Raw genomic sequence first — 18111 nt, 5'->3', positions numbered from 1 at the left:
GCCTCAAAATCGTAAGTCACGCACATGTCACACAAGAAGGCGAAAAGTCACAAAAATGTGACTTTTGTGACCATCTGGCAACGCTGAGATAGACGCTAAAACAAAGGCGGCTGTGCGGGGGGGCGCGGGCGCCGCGCGGTTACATGTTGCTTCCCCCCTCCCCCTCTCCGCTTCAACGATAGAGTAGACCAGGCGGAGCGTAGTCGAGCGTTGGGAATATTAGGAGTGGAATTGGTGAATTCATTCGAGTTTCGACGTACGGGAATGATTGTTCAAGGCTTGAACTTCAAGCAAATCAACTCAAAGACTTAGGACTTTGGTTGTATTATATTTGGCAACTTTTTTAGAATCTCTAGGGGGGGGCAGCTGCCCCTCCCTGCCCCCCCTTGGCGACGCCCTTGTACTTAAGTATATACCAAATATTTACTCCGCCAGCCACCTCTATTCGACATGCGCAAAGCGATATGAAGATAACATGATAAGAAATTTTTCACTACACCGACTGGTAAAGTCCCTCTTGATTGTTCAAAAACGAATGAGAAAGTTGCATTTTATCCACATGTGGGGCAAAGATGCAAATTTTTAGTTGTTTCCTTATGTTAGCTAGTAGAATTGACTTTTAAATGATGATTTTGTATGATTATGTTTTTATTACGTTCATTTGGATTTGATTTCATTTGAATTTTTTGGTATTTCATAGTAGTTTCCTCGTGTTGGTGTGGTGAAAATTTTTGTGTTTCACTCGGAGGCAAAGTTTGTTTAACCCTCGTGCATTAAAACCCTCGCAACGCTACGCTACGCTCGTGTTTTCATTTTGGAATCTTTCGCTTGCTCGGGTATCAATCAATATTAGCACGAGCGGTTAAACAACAACTTTGCCCCCTTGTAAAACAAATAACTATTTCGTCTTTTTCCCGCCCTAACAATTGTAGAGTACTGTACACATTGTACAGAGTTATGATAAATGTAAGTAAACAAGTTTCTAACACATTCTTGGATGGTGTTTAAGAATCAAAGGTTCTAAAAATATAGCATCTAACATCTAATCCACATTAACCCGTAACGATCAGCTGAGCTTAGTCACACTACCTATAAAATACGCGTTTACTCGTCGTTTTCCGTACTAACAACAAATTATTTAGCTGAACGTTAGTGAAGCTTATCTCGTTGCAATAAAGTTTAGAATGGTAAACAATCTTACGACGATGTAACTTCCTCGTGAAGCGCGGGCGCGTGTGCCTTGCGTGCCGCGCACGCGCGCGCCACGTGCGGCCATGGCTTGTTTAGTTAGATACAGATGCTCCATTCATGATAACCGCCGTAGCCATAATGCCAGATACGCGTACATATAGAAACGTATAATAAAATACCAATATGATGACGATATTAGTGCTTCGCGCACTATTGGCCGGGTATATGAGAAGGCGCGCTAACAATAACACAACATTATTAGTATTAAATTGTACGTTTCTGAATATGCTTTCCATACATTATTTATTTATCGCATTGAAAGTTCTAGCGAAACTGGAAGATTCCATCTGACGTAAAAAACTGAGTTAGGTACCTAATTAATTGCTCTTACTAAAATTATCAGCAAATGACTGTTTATGATCATTAATAGCCGCTTAAATATTAATTGTAATATTTATCTAGAGTATCTAGACAACTTCAATAAAATAGTACATTACGATACAAGTGCGAAAAATAGGAAATTCGAAACGAGTGGCGATAAATTAAAACACGACCGAAGGGAGTGTTTTAAATCGACACGAGTTGCGAATTACCTATTCGCACATGTATCGTACAACGTTTTACAGTACATATGGCCCTTTAAATGTTCGACACAGTAACGTAATATGCTAACTTTCGCACTAGTGCTATAAAGTAGCACCATATGTACTATAAAGGTATTTTAAGAAGGCCTTTCTTCAATATGAACGATAAAGAAAATATATTTTTATACAAAAATAGGTATTAGATTAGATATATTTCTAGGCTGTGTGTTATTTTTTACAATAAAGTCTTTTTACTTGTGTAAACCCTTAGGTTGGGTGATCTAATGTGAAAATTATTTTAGTTTAATTGACCTGTAACCTTTTCCTGGGTTATGAATAGAATGATCAACAAATTTCGAAGATTAGCATGCCGCATGCGCTCCCTAGCGAATTGCATTAAACTTTTATGAGGCATAAGGGTGAGCAAAATTGAACCCTATTACTTTGAAATAAAGTTCAAAATCAGGTGTGAAATATATTCCCTCTGCCTTATAAAGGAAAGGGGAAGGCCGCTTCTCCATACAAACGTATAGTTTATGGTTTTTTTTTCATATTAACCATAACTATGCATGGTTATAACATAGTATATATAACATGGTATATATGTCAAGCTATAACCATATATACGTTTCACTTTTTTCGATATTTTATTATGTAAGTATTATATATAGGAGTCGAAAACAGATTACATAAAAAAATTAAAATGCTCCTAACACTTATATAATAATTAAAAAATCTAAAAAAATCAAACGTAGGGGCATAGCTAATTGTGTCAAAATATTTTCAATAATGTTAATATCCAGAGAGGAAAATGAGGACTACGTTTGTATGAAAAGGCGATTTCGCGCGGGCCTTCCACTTTCTTCTTAAGAGGGAAGTATACCACGTGATCGTCCATACAAACAGAGAAAACGTTTTTCCACTTCTATAGTTATTTGTGCAAAGAAAAAGAAAAGAAAAGAGGAAAGTTAAAAGAGAGAAGGGAGAGGGAGGAGGTTTTTGTGAGAGGAAAGTTAGTTTTTCTTGCGAGGGACTCAAAAACACGAGATGTAAAATAATTTTGCTCTCGTGTGACACATACAACTTTTCACCTCAGTAGTGAGAACATATTAAAGGTTAAAAGAATTCAACATAAAGTAAAGTTTTTATTCCTGTATTCATGGCCTTCACTAAATTATAAAGCTACTATGTCTCACTCCCTGGAGTGAGGAAAGTCGTACTTTCGTCACTCCTTGGAGTGAGGAAAGTCGCACTTTCGACACTCCCTGGAGTGACGAAAGTAGGTTTCTTCGAGCTGCTGAGGTGAAAAATAATTTCCATTCTCCATGATTAAAAGTATGTTATAAAGACGCAATAAAAAACTAGGTTTATAGGAGTCAAAAAATCAGGATTCGAATTGATGAAGTCACTAGAGAAAATCCTCAAGATTGCTAATTAAATTGTTGGCAGCTGTATTGTGATTTAAAAAGCGGTACGATTTCAAAAACTTCGCTCTCTGAACCTACGGAGCCTTAATAGAGTTCATTTAAATATTTATAATTTTCCCCGCATTAGTGTAGTGGAATTTTCGTGTTCCACTCTGTAGCAAAGTTTGTTTAACCCTCGTGCCTTGAAAGTCTTGAAACACTCGCAAGGCCCAACATTCTCACAACGGTGTGTCGTGGTTCTATTTTGGGCGCGGTCGCTTGCGCTTAGTTATCAATATCAATACGAGGGAATAAACAACAACTTTGCCCCCTTGTAAAACAAATATCTAAGTATACAGCATTGGCTGGAAAGGAAACCCGACATATTATAAAGGTGTATTCTTGACCGCATTTAGAGACTAAAATGTCATACAAAGTTTTCCGAAATTGGTCTTGTGTGAGAGAAAATTACAGTTATTGTAAAAAATTATTTCTGTAATTACTTGCCTTTTTGGCTGCGACGCTGCCACTACATATGTGACTTGGTATAGACATACCTTGACAGACAAAAGTTGATATAAAAATAGTTATTTTCACCACACCAACTGGTAAAAGGCCCTCTTGATGGTTCAGAAACGAATGAGAAAGTTGCATTTTAACATTTTATCCACATGTGGGGAAAAGTAATCAGATGCAAATTTTGAGTTGTTTCCTTATGTTAGCTGATAGAATTGACATTTAAATGATGATTTTGAATGATAAATTTTTGATTACGTTCATTTTGATTTGATTTGGGTTGTTTTCTTTGGTATTTCTTAGTTGGCATTTTTCTCGCGTTGGTGTGGTAAAAAGTTTTGTGTTTTGTGTTAGGGTATCAATATTACCCGTGCAAGCGAAAGGTTCGAAAAGTGGAATCATGAGCGCTGCGAGGGTTAAACAAATTTTGCCTCCGAGTGAAACACAAAATTTATCACCACACCACACAAACAAATACAAACCAAATCAAATCCAAATGAAGTCATTAAATATTTATCATCCAAAATCAGCATTTAAAAGTCAATTCTACCAGCCAATATAAGTAAACAACTCAAAATGTGCATCAGATTACTTTGCCCTACAGCCCCACATGTGAATAAAATGCAACTTTCTCATCAGGTTTTGAACAATCAAGAAAGTTGGTGATCAACGAGTTGGTGTGGTGTAATGTTTTTTTTTCCAAGATGAATGAAGTAGAAAGAAATAACGTGTCGTGTGCAGAAAACGCAAAAATACATTTAAGAGTTTGACCAAAACTCATATAACATTTTTGGCTCATAAATTCCTTAATTCCTTATGACCTTAGAAATGCATGGTTAAGATCTGTCGGGTTTTAGCGTTTTACCAGCCCACGGTATATATTATTAAGTTAAGATTGTATAAATTACGAATATATCATGTAATCGTTGCGCTCGTTGAGGAGAGTCCAGGAGGGCGATGAATACTTACAAGTTGATTCAATATGGTATCATTACATAAAGACATCAGAACCCCTAGTGTAAATTTATTCGATAGCGTGACATGACGTACGCGTTTGCGTCAAGTCTCATTTTGTATATGATTTAGAAACAGCGCGCCAAGCGGGACGTTTTGGAAACTCAAAATCCCATACAAAATGAGACTTAACGCAAACGCGTACGTCACCTTTCGCTATCGAATAAATTTACACTAGTGGTACAGATGAAATAGACGTCTGTGCATCACGCTCGTAATCGAAGGTACGGTACGGTCAGCCGTAAAAGTGCATGGCGACTTATTTATCAAGGTATTCATTCATAATTTCTCCATGCGATTTCGCAACTCACTGTACTCTTACAATAACTTATGTCTGCGTATGTAAATTATGCACTACTATTGCGCCAACAACAAAGGGGGGTTATTTGGAAAGTTGGGCCTACTTAGATCTGTAGGAATCACATGCTATTCTATAAAGTATATCTCAGATACTGATTTAAAGTTTAACAAATGTTGTACATTATTAATTAATTAAACGGGAGTCGCGTTAAGCTTAATTATGCTTTTAAATTACATCAGATGAAACCGTTTCGTTTGTGGTGTTCGTTGGTTTAAGGATTTCAACCAGATATTTTTTTGATTTTCACATAAATTTTTAAATTTTCAATGCCGCTTCAGAGTTTGGAACATGAAACATTTTCCAACCATCCCTTTACCGTACTCCATAACTGCGCTGCTCATTTGGCAGCGCTACGCCGTAGTCGATTTTGCAGTATAGTAAATAATACAGGTATGTGAACTCTGTAGGCATAAGATGGTCGGCCTTTTATCATTTGTCACCATGCCTGTCACGTTCTAACAAGTACGTAAGTGCGAAAGTGACAGGCATAGTGACAGGTGATAAAAATCGAACCATGCTGCTACCGCTGGGTGCGTAGACAAGATGCCCATCGTTCACGCTCCTTAGCGTAGCGTTCTTATCTTTCTCTATCACTCTTCTATATTAGTGCGACAGAGACAGTTGCGTTTCGTTCGCTACGGAGCGTTAACGATTGGCATCTTGTCTACGCTCCCGCTTTTATATCCTATAGGAGCGCATTGAAGTCTGCCACCTTATGGCCTAAATTGAAAACTTCAAATTGACACTTCACACTTCACTGTTCTATTCCAACTACGTCTTTAAGATTCACGCAAAATCCATAATAAAATGCCTTAATTTAAATAAATTTCCAGGTGTACATAACTGTGTTTAGAATACACGATGACATCTTTATTTTAACATGTAGAGGTATTGGCCTTGAGTGACGGCATGGGCATATGCAAAATAAATTGGTTAATTAAATACAACAAATTGTTGAGAGTTGAAATAAACAACGACTCCAGAGGTATATACCATGCTATAACATAACTACAATGATTCATCAATCATCATGCCACTCGCACCAGCGGTTTATTTCCACAAGACTCGACAATTTCCCGCGTCCTATTGTTAATTAGAGGAAACTGTTCACTTATCTCTGCTAATATATACAGTGATATTCCATGGATATTTAGATACCTGCAGCTGACCTGTAATCCTCAGTCTGGCAGCTCTATATTGCTCCATAATATGATTATTTTGACCAGACAAACAGACATGCATATAACAGGCGTATTGGAATTTTAGTTATTCGATGTTATTCATTCTTCTTCTTCTTCCTCACGTTGTCCCGGCATTTTTACCACGGCTCATGGGAGCCTGGGGTCCGCTTGACAACTAATCCCCAGAATTGGCGTAGGCACTACTTTTTACGAAAGCGACTGCCATCTGACCTTCCAACCCAGAGGGTAAGCTAGACAGGTTAAGGGGGAGGGGGGTTTACTTTAACCCTACAGTGTGGGGTATCGTTGGAAAGGTATTTCAAAACTAACAGGGGTCTTCAACAAACATTTGATAAAGTGAATATATTCGGAGATAAACGCTCCGAAAGAAAAAAAATGTGCCCCCCCCCCCTCTAACTTTTGAACCATAGGTCCTAAAAAATATGAAAAAAATCGTAGAAGTATAACTTAAGAAAGACATTAAATGAAAACTATAGCGGGAATGATCAGATTAGCTATTTTTGAGTAATCGCAAAAAGTTTCCCCTTCATAGTAAAAAGACGTACTACATAGTATTCACAGTTCACCCTTGGTTTACAATCTACTATACTTTAAGCTCCAATTTAGCTTATTGTGATGGAAGAGTAACTACGGAACCCTGCTCTGAGCGTGGCCCGACATGCTCTTGGCCGGTTTATTATGAATAACGTACTTCCACTGACAAATCACATGGATAGACAATTTCAGACATGTAAACAGCGTGCAGCGTGGAGCGGCGGGGCGGTAACTAATCTACATATGTTGCACTTCTTGAAGAAATGATATATATCTGCCGAAGCGTTAGCGAAGGTCTCCGTTTTATCTCGGCCAAATTCTTATGAAATTTTGTGACCAGATTCTATGATGAATTTATTTTGTCTATTCAGTTTTTGGAAAATTTTCAATATACCGAAATTGGCATTTAAATAACTAAAGCAATAAGCACCAATAGGGTCTATGGCGCTAAGACTAAATTGTAAGTTCACTGTGATATGATAATGAACTACAAAAGTATTTTCCAGTTCTTCATTTTCTATTCAAGCTTATCGCGAGGTCTACAGCTGACAGAGAGACTAGTAATTTTATATTTTATACATATTAAAGGTGTCTCTTCATTAACTGAGGTCGTGAATTATTTTTCTTTTCGCTGATGGAGTCCAGCGACTGGACTGTCATTGCGACCACAGAGTGCGACTAACCGGCGGAGCACCGGATCTTGTAGAATCTCATTGTTGAATGTACGCATGATAGAAATACGATTATTAAGAGGAATTCCTAGTTGCGATTTTTCCATACAAACGCTCTCGACTGATTCCTCCCTGGATTTTTAACCTAGAGCAGTGATTTTTTCAAATAAGATCAATATCATCAATATCTATGCCGCTATGTTTTGCTTTTTTGGATTATTTTATTCTGAAGAAAGATACAGCGCCTCGAAAATCGCAAAAACGGCTAAATTGAATTGGCTGTAAAAAAAGGCACAGTATACAAATATGACAAAAAATATCCAAAAAATCAAAACATAGCGGCATAGATTATTTCTTCCTCTTGCAATTTCCAAAATTTCATAATGATTAGTTGCGTTTTGGAGGAGGAAACAGTCGAGAGCGAAACCTCGATTTTTGAGTTTTTTGCGAGTGAATTTCGGTCCGAGCTGCAGTTGTCCTTATCGCACGAATTGGAGGCGGAGACAGTTTCTAAATATACGTACACAGAAGGAATAGTGATGGGCATAACATCCTTATTAGGGATTGCAGAACCGGTACTGTTTTAAAGAACCGGGATTTCCCGGTACTTTCGGAACTGGTCTAATTATTTCATTATTTTAAATAAAACGACAGCATTTTGCGATTTGACCACCTTTCGTATTATAATTTAATAATCACATTTTCTTTTATTACGTAGTAGGCAATTTTTTTTAGAAATATAGTATTTTACATTGCTCACACTTGTGCGTCACAAGTAACAGATAACTACTTTGATGTTTGCCACTAGATAGCAAATTTAATGAAATTACATTGACGAGGGGATTTATATATAAGTATCGCAGTCGTATTGTATAATCCGCCGTATTACATTACGGCTAGCCGATATCAAAATAAGGGCTATTTTGAAATGCGGCGGTTCAACGATTAAGGTATGTTGGGTAAATACCGGATGCGGGTGAAGAACGTAGGACATTCATTTCCCCCTAATTTGGCTTTATTTTTGAATGTTGACAACATTGTGTAAGACGCCATTTCATTGCGCCTCGACTGTCAGTGTCCCCGCGTCGCTCAGGGAGTCGGGCTTGTGCTATGTGCAATCACAGAGAGCAAGGTAAATTTCGCGAATTCTTCCTTCTATCCGATCTTCGCTCTGTAATTTATTTTGCGTATTGTGATGAAACTGTGTTTGTTTTTGTAATTGTATTAACAGACCTAGCACTGCTGTAGACCGATATCCGATCTTGACCCTTCCAGGTAAAGATCGGACCAGAAACAATCAGATCTTTACCTATTTAAAAAACAGCAGTGATTATCAAACTTTAAATTTTCTTCAATTTACCTACTGACCATTTATTCATTATCACATTTATTGTTTTCTTGATCACACTTTCGTACCATTATTTTTATCCAGTACCACTACCAGCGCGACGGTTACTGACAATGTAATTTTTTTAATTTCCGCAACCCAAAGGTTGCCTTTTAGCGATAAGGCCGCATGTTGTTTACCTGTGCTTATGTGTATGTTTTCTTTTGTATTGTTTTTTTTTATTGAGGTGTGCAATAAAGAGTATTTATATTGTATAGGGATGATGATACATGTTGAAATTTATAACAAAATCGAGTAAAATAGATAGCAAATGAGCAATTTTTCGCAATAAAGTACCTACACATACGGATGCATATGTAGATGTGCACGCATACATACATTGCTAGTTTCGGATACAAAATAGAGATAGGCCTTCGAAATTAGTTTCCTTAAAATGCTTCAAGAGGGCTCTCTTTTCCTATATATTTAATTACACAATTATCCTATATAGTTATTTACTTTACTCTTTACATACGATCCTTACATTTTATCAAAAAAAAAGATTGTATATCAACTATATATTGCAAAATTAAACCAACAAAATCGCAATTTTAATTATTTTCCATACTTCAAGATGGGCTCTCAGTGACCTTGACCTTTTTAAAGAACTACTTAGTCTTTTTGATTTCTAAGTTTGATTCTTATTTTTTAGGCGACCTTCATTAAAAATGACTGGGCACGATTATTTTTTATTTTGATTTTTGTCCCTCCTACTTAAGTACTTAATATCTTCCAGTACATTCCATTCAATAAACAATACATTTACACTTTCCCTAAACCTGTACAGTTCACGAAATATTAAATTGTCAAAACTTCGCAACGTATCTATTATTTTAGTGGTTTTTTTTTATTACTTCGGGTAAACCTTACAATAAGAGGTTTCTTAGCACATTGTTTACTTATCAAATTGCCTTATGACATAGGTATCAAAGTTTGAGAGCCACAATTTTACCAATTTTTGTATCAGGGTTAAGATCGGATACAAAAGGGTAGACACCGGACCTATTTCTTTGTGATACCTTATTCTCTTTCCATTAGAAGCAACTTTTTTTCACCATCCAATGTTCTCCCTTGATGGCAAAACACTCGTTACCGACGACCGTGTCGTGCCGGGTCGGTCGTGTCGTCGTTCGTCGTTATTCGTTAAAAAGTATGTCTCATCTTTACACAGGTACAAAACTAAAACCGTTCTATATTGAAGATTACCAAAATTCAGGCCGAATCTACGGTTATTATTTAACGATTCGCTACGTACTTCAAGAATCTGTCACGTGTTGAGATCTCGAAAAAACATTTTTTCACGAGTTCTCTCAATTGGTCCCAAAATTGTCCGGCATTATCCCAACATACTTTACCCAGATTGTTATTGCGATACGTTCTTCAATAAGGCGGCCCAAGTTTAGCCCCATCGTACTACAAGTTAAATAGATTGTAGTTTAACCATAGGTATATTTATACCTACTTACAAAATTTCACAACACACCATGATCACTCCCAACTTACTGATACGGATAGGTACAGTCAAGTGTAAAAATATGGGTGTACACATCTTACTCAAAAATATGTCCCATAGCATCTTATTCCAGTGTAATAAGAGCGTAGTACCATATTTATGAGACGATTCTTTCGATACATATTTTTGCACTTGACTGTACAACGACAACCGAAGCTGAGACATCATTATTTTTTGCAGTTTTTACCTATATGGTAATTAATATCAATCAATCAATCAATCAATCAATCATTTATTATTTCGTCATCATAGGTGTAAAATACATTTAGTACAGGTGATAGGGTGTTTGGTATTAGGGTGTAATAGATACAGTATAATATAAAAATGAAAAACAATATTACATGGTAACAACAAAAACAACTTGCGTCGGGCAGCGCAGAATAAATTCCGTCTGGCTCGCGGGCGATGTCGACGAAACGGCGCGCAATAAGCGAGCGCACGCGTCTCGCGTCTGTGTGCGCGCACTCACACTTAGATAGCTCCGGCTCCCGCCCACCGCACCGCGACAGAAACATAGCTTCAAAAATTCGAGATTTGAAAAGTTGCTCAGCTAGGAATTGCTCTTAACTAATTTATGAAACTGTTTACTGATATAAAGAATTCAACCGTTAAACTGACTGTATAAACATAAGTTTACTTCTTAACCTTCTTTAGCGATAAAGTTGACAATGAATTGTTGTAAACATCATAGGTTAGGTTAATAGGTATTATGTAGGTACGTAAGTTTATATTTACAAGGATTTTACATATGTAGGTATAATCTTTGATGCTTCTGTTTAAATTGCCTTTATTGGGGATCATCAACGGAACGGAGTTGGCGAGTTTTTTATTCATATCATAAACCCATCCTGCGCATCATCCCAACAGAAGCAGTTTAAGTAGAAATGCCCTATTATGTTATATTGTATTAATTTATCGAGCGAGTGAAGCAACGTTCTTAAATTCAACTCCGAGGTTAAGAGCACCTCCCGGCATTTCGTTCTTTTTATATTTGATACTTTTGATAGCGATTTACTGAAGAGTGTTGTTATACTGGTCAACTCGTTTGCACGAAAGTATACGTGGCTATACCTACATAGCTATGGTAGGTGGACCGATGTCGGTCGATGGTGGTTCCTACAATCACACGGGCGTAACGTGAAAATTCTGTTATACAAATAGTTCTTCTAGTAACGAAACAGCCAAGCCACATTTTGACTAAGGTGTAGAGTTTGTGAAGTTAGGGCTTGTAGAGTGTGTAGAGCTTGGCTCTACATGAAATCTGATAACTTTTTGACGTGAGTGCGAGCCTTGTGGTTTCGTTATAGCAACATTTTACATGCAAATGTGTTTGGTTTGGTGGAATAGTTTTTATTACAAGGTTTTACTTTACATTGCCCTGTTAGGGTGGGTCAAATCTTGGAAGCTAAATTTGACCCACTTCCCGATTTCCGATTGAGCTGAAATTTTGCGTACATATGTAAATCGGAAGACAATGCAATATTATGATTACATATGTAGAGCTGATCTGATGATGGAGATAGAGAGGTGGCCATGGGAACTCTGTGATAAAACAACACAAACTAACTGTGTTTGGGGTTGTTAGAATTGTCTTAATGAGTATTAGTTGCCTATGGAAAGAAAAGTACAGTACAGTCACAAACAGTAAAAGCTTGTACCAAAAATGAAAATTTAGCTACAAACTTATTAGTACCTAATTTTATTTGGGTATTGTAATTTTTTTGTGGGTATGTTTTATATTATATGTTCTCCCATAGTTAGAAATAGGTCCTCTACGAATCCACTCCGTATAAATAATTTAGTGGTCAAAAGACTAGCTTCATCAATTGCACGATTTTAGCGGATTGCGAGTTCACAGCTAGGGGCTAAATGAAATACTAGAGTTAGACCAAGCTATGTTGGCAGCGATTTAGTTGGACAGACTATCCAAGTGTTATTTTAAATGTCATAGTTTCATAGAAGTCCGACGTTTAAAATTGCACAATCTGTGCTATCAAAATCGCTGCCAACTTAGATTGGTCTAACTTTAGTAGATCAGTTACCTAATTAACAGGCCCTTCTTACGCCTTTATAAGATGGCGCCTGGTACGGTGTTATCGGCAATTACATATTTACTCGAACAACTAAGCTAAAGACGTCACAAGCTGATACATCACGTACTCTGCATTTTAGGGTCAGGATCCTTGACTGTACACATTAACTGTCGTGATATAATCGGAGACAAAGGAGAGATATTTAGTACGCGACACTCCCCCTTTGGGTACGTTGAACCCTAATATCGCACGTTCCTTGGGACAGTCAGCAAAACTATTAGCTTGACACCTCTGCATACATATTTGCTATATTTGCATGCTGGGGTGCTAAGCTAATCGTTTTGTTGGCTGTACTTAAACACAAGTTTTTTCATATTAATTAACAAGAATAAATTGGTTTTATCCGGATTTTTATCGAACCGTTCAAAAACCTTGGGTGGCGGAAATACTTATCTTCATAAAATATATGTGTCCAAACTTAATTATTCTAAAGAGACTGCGGTGATAACTACCTACACATAGTAAAAAGGTGGGCGGGTATGAAGTCTTATTTACCTTATTTTTTGTAGACAACTCTTGTTGCGTAGATAAGGTTAGTGTTATGTTCTGTAAAATATGTCAATGATTAAATAAAATCGGATGGTTTTACGTTCATTTGAGACGTATAATATTTAGTGGATAAAATGGGCTCTACAAACATCACCATGCGATCAGCATGCGATCGATCCATTGAATTCGATGCACTTCATTAGTAGGCAACGTATAGAAAATTTAAAGTGATTATTGAGTAACGTTTGTAGAGCCCAATATACTCATTAAATTCAAGCGCAGGTATAACTGCCAAGTAGGTATCGACCCATTCATAAGTCATAAACGCACATGTGACACCCTTAATATAACAACATCCATAGACTACGAAAACCGCTTACCATTGCTTATTAGTCTCCATAGGCTACGGTGGCCAAAATCGAGAAAAAACTGTCCAAAAATTGAATTTAGCAAGGAGCAAGGTGTCGTTGACCACCTAGCCGGGTCCCGGCGGCCGGGGCGCGTACAAACAAATATGAAGGTATCGCGGCTGCTCGCGTATCTTAAATAGCTCTATACTTTTGGCTTATTTACCCGTATGATTTTATTCGTTTAAAGTATTATTTTTATTAACTATTGTATACAATAGTGATATAATTAAGCTTTTCAATCTCGTACCTCACTTTGGTAACTCAGCAAGCTTCGTTGCCAAAACACGGTACTCGACTGAAAAGCTCTCTATTATATCACGATTGTATAAAATACTTGCATAACATTAACGTTACTGTTAATAAATCAATGTATTTTAATAGACATATTGATCAAATTTTGTACGTTGCAGTTACGTAAAATAAATATTTAGGTTTATGTTAGTCTTATGTGAAAGAGACGGCCTACGCGACGTAATATATATCGTACGTATTATATCGTATATACTAAGTATATCGTATTATAGAAATGCGTAAATGCACTAATAGATAATAATAACGTTTCTATCATAATCATTCGAGATATTTCAAGCAAAAACAATTATTATTGATTGACGTAAAGTAATATCACGTACATAAATACAATTCACCGCATGATACAATACGTTCTGATAAATGCGTACTTATTTACGATCACGAATACTTAACTAAGACTCTAACCCTTGTTACGCAACTTTTATTGACAAGTACTTGAAATAAGTTCCTGTCAAAAAAAAATTAAAAACACACAAACTACTTATTGTCGAAGAGATCTAAGCCCACACATTTGACGGTTGTTTATTGCAGTTTGTAATGCAGGCTAAGACGTATCGTTTATCAAATGTAGATATTATAAACGAATTAGTCGAATCACTTTTACAGCCTTTGTTTTTAAGTATTTGACAAACCCTAATATTATTGCGGGATTTTATTTATAATTTCAATGGATCACGAGCATTTACGTTCTACGGGTGTTGTCATGTGTCAAGTGTGTGAACTTAGATCTCTCGGACAATAATTATTGTAAACTTTACTTAATGACTAAAGAAATCTCGCTAAAATGAATCATGCGAGTCCCACCTCGAGATATCTGCGAGTAGCTACCGAAGAGTTCCACTATCTAGCTTCTGGCTCCATCATCAGATCAGCTCGATGATACCAGATTGCTGTATTGTCATTTGCATTATAGGTACTAAGCAGCAAATTTTTATTAATTACATTGTTAGTTAGTCAGTTACAAGAAAATTAGTATAAATAAATAAAGTAAGTAGAATAAAGGTTGAAAGATTTATTTGAGGAGAAAAATACAATATTTAGTAACAATTAGATAAATTTACAGTTTACTTAACTAATTAAAAAACTAAACACGTCATACAGACACCATCATCATCATCATCATTCATACAGGAGGGTGTTTATTTAGTCACCTGCAATAGTTTACGGGGTGAATATATGGGTCATACCTACTGAGAAACTTTTACTATGGGACCAACACCGAAATCGCGAAAAATTTTTTTTTCACGTGAGGACGTGAAACAAACAAACAACAACAACACAAAAACAACAAGCTCGAACAAGGGTAATTTGCTGCTTAATTAGACAAAATAACATTCATGTGACCTTTATATTCGAATGTCATTTCAACGTGCGGGGCCTAATACAAGCTCGAAGTATTTGGATTACACGTATAATAATAATAATAATATAATATAATAATAATAATAATGCGTAATTCAACGGTATATTGACGGTTTATAATAGACCCCCGAAATAAGTCAGACCGCATCGTTCCAAAACACCCTACGAGTCTTCATTCGTGATAATTAATTAATGAAATAAAAGTTTAAAAATTAATAAAAACTCCATATTTTACGTATTTTATACAATCAAAACAATGAACTTATACAAATTTACGCAATTGTTACGCAGTAAAAATTCTACTTAATTACTTTTAACGATCTCTACTATAGTTGACAAATAGTAGTATCCGCAATTCGGACCGTATCTTACAAAGTTTTTATTTACAAAAAAAAGTTTGCTATTGAACTGTCAATTGATGTTCGTTAATTCATTATTTTCGTATTGTTTTATTGAAATTTCTTTCGTTTTGTTTTATAGCGGTAATTAAACTTAATTGTTGGAATACCTTCAGAAAACATGAGTGAAATAGTGTTGAAGACGGATTACATTTTTTCAGGTTGTAATTTTTGATGGCTGACTGAAGTGAAAATTTTTGTGTACTACATGATATCAAAGTTATTTACATCTCGTGCGCTTTTGAGTCCCTTACTACGCTCAAGATTCTAAATTATAGTTATAGAAGTATATTTATAGAATCTTTCGCTTGCACGGGACTCAAAACAAGCACTCGAAGAAATGTCAAACTTTGCTCTCTTGTTGTACAAATAACTATTAGACTATTACTCACCCACCGCCGCTCTGGCCTAGTGGGTAGTGACCCTGGCTTATGAAGCCGATGGTCCCGGGTTCAAATCCTGGTAAGGGCATTTATTTGTGTGATGAGCACGGATATTTGTTCCTGAATTACGTTATATAGGGTAAAGACACCAGTAGTCAGCCTTTTTACGAAATTTTTATGTTCAAGAACGTCTCATTTGCCCACTAATTGACCAATAAGAATTATGAATGTTTTTACTCTTCAATAATTTAATAAAGTTAAATTTTTATAAAGAATAAAACGTAACTTAATCAAGCTTTTGGAAGTATTTCATTAAATATAATGAAAGGGCATTTTTGCCAGTAATCAGCCCCCTGTCTACTAATACACAGCCTTTAAGTACCCAGTGTCCAGTCATCCCATTTTAACGGCTGACTATTGGGTTCTGAGTTCCGTGATTTCAGTGTCCAGTGGTCAGCCACAGGATGACTACTGGGTATTAGATGTATTTCAATCAAATAAAATCATAATAATGTAAATATTTAAAGGTGCTTGAATTAACGACTTACATTGCATTTGAAAATACGAAAAATCTTGAAACCTATGATCAGCCTCCCTCGGCTGACTTCTGGGTTTACGACCTTTTTAAAATTACTGCCCTAAACCCAGTAGTCGGCCAGGGGTGGCTGACTATTGGATTTTGTACAAAAAAGTAGTTCCCAATAGGCAGCCCCCTTAAAAATGTTATTTTAATATGGATTTATATTATTATTTTTACTTTTTCCAGATAAATTAAGTATTAATTTTGTGAAGCAGTGCACATTCTTTAAAAAAAATATCACATTTCGGCTGCTAACGCCTGATCAAAATACCATGTGACGCTTCAAAAAAATGGCTCATATCACATATCCCTCCATGTCAGAAGACAGCACTTCTTTGAAGTAGTGTTGTGGTTTATGCTAGACAATTCTTTTAAAAATTAAGTTACTTTTCAATTCATACTTTATCAATCTATAATATCACCTACTTTTGGCATGAAAATCTGAAAAACTTTGATATTTACAAGCAAAAATAAGCAAGAAAGGCTGACCACTGGTGCATGGCTGAGCACTGGTGCCTTTACCCTATATCGTTGTCTAAGTACCCTCAACACATTGAGCTTACTGTGGAACTTAGTCAATTTGTGTAATAATGCCAAAATGTATGAAACAGCCAATTTTTTTTTGCGGTTTCGGGGGTGGTCCCATAGTAAAAGTTGCTCAGTATGACCTATATATTCACTCCGTAAATTATTACAGGGGACTAAATAAACACCCTGTATAAAACTTAAAATATGAGATATGACGATGACGTTCTAAGCGTGTTGTTAGTCTCTCGTATGAAACCCAGAGGTCATTCTCAATGCGAGATAACTAGATCGTCACATGTATGTTCACGTGAACGTCTAGTTTCAACTTTTCGACAGTAGGTAGTAGGTACCCCTAGTGTAAATTTATTCGATAGCGTGACGTGACATACGTGTTTGCGTTAAGGCTTATTTTGTACGGTATTTAGAAACAGCGCGCCAAGCGGGACGTTTTGGAAACTCAAAATCCCATACAAAAAGAGATTTAACGTAAACGCGTACGTCACGTCACAATATCGAATAAATTTACACTAGGGGTAAACTAGGACATGTACTTACTACCGATAGTACTGAGACATTAAATTGAAATTGAACTATTTATTTCAGGTATTATACCCATATATATGAGATTAGTTACAAATTTTCTTAAAGACTATTGGCGTTATTCAACTTATTCATAAATGCGTTACTGGCCTGAATTAGCTATGAATCGTGTGTCTTTATCTGTCATTTTGACTTATGTATTTGTAAGAAAGAGGGAAAACATAATTTAACTCAATCAGACCCGTAAAGTTTTATGAATAAGTCGGTATGTTAGTAATTTAGCATCATTAAAAAAAGTTAGCAACACATTAAACTGGTAATTAGCTACCTTAATATGATGCTGTAAGGTGAACATATACGATGGTACTCGTACGGAAATAACGATTGCCCTGTTCAAGTGCCTTATCATGCATTTATACAGCTTCTTATTTATAGACGCTGACCTAAGACCTGGATTCGCGAGTAAATACTATATTTAGACCTGTCAACTGCGTCGTCGAAACAGCAGGAGCAAGTGTGATATAGCAATGCAAGGTTTCACTGTGTAGTGACATCAGCGCTGCTGGTAGCCTAGGGCCCATTTCACGAACGGTATTAGTGTCATATTATTAGTGTGTTGCCATGGTAACCAATATGA

The 18111-nt window shown here is 36.3% G+C and overlaps 1 protein-coding gene across 1 annotated transcript in view; it reads right to left on the bottom strand.

Annotated features, from left to right (window-relative positions):
• The window catches only part of LOC133534794 (uncharacterized), a 259834-nt gene that overhangs the window by 42112 nt on the left and 199611 nt on the right, over positions 1–18111 (bottom strand). The gene's annotated exons all lie outside the window — the stretch shown is intronic.

Source organism: Cydia pomonella, chromosome 2 (genome assembly GCF_033807575.1).
Source record: "Cydia pomonella isolate Wapato2018A chromosome 2, ilCydPomo1, whole genome shotgun sequence".
Lineage (NCBI taxonomy): Eukaryota > Metazoa > Arthropoda > Insecta > Lepidoptera > Tortricidae > Cydia > Cydia pomonella.
This window is presented reverse-complemented; position numbering and strand designations above follow the sequence as displayed.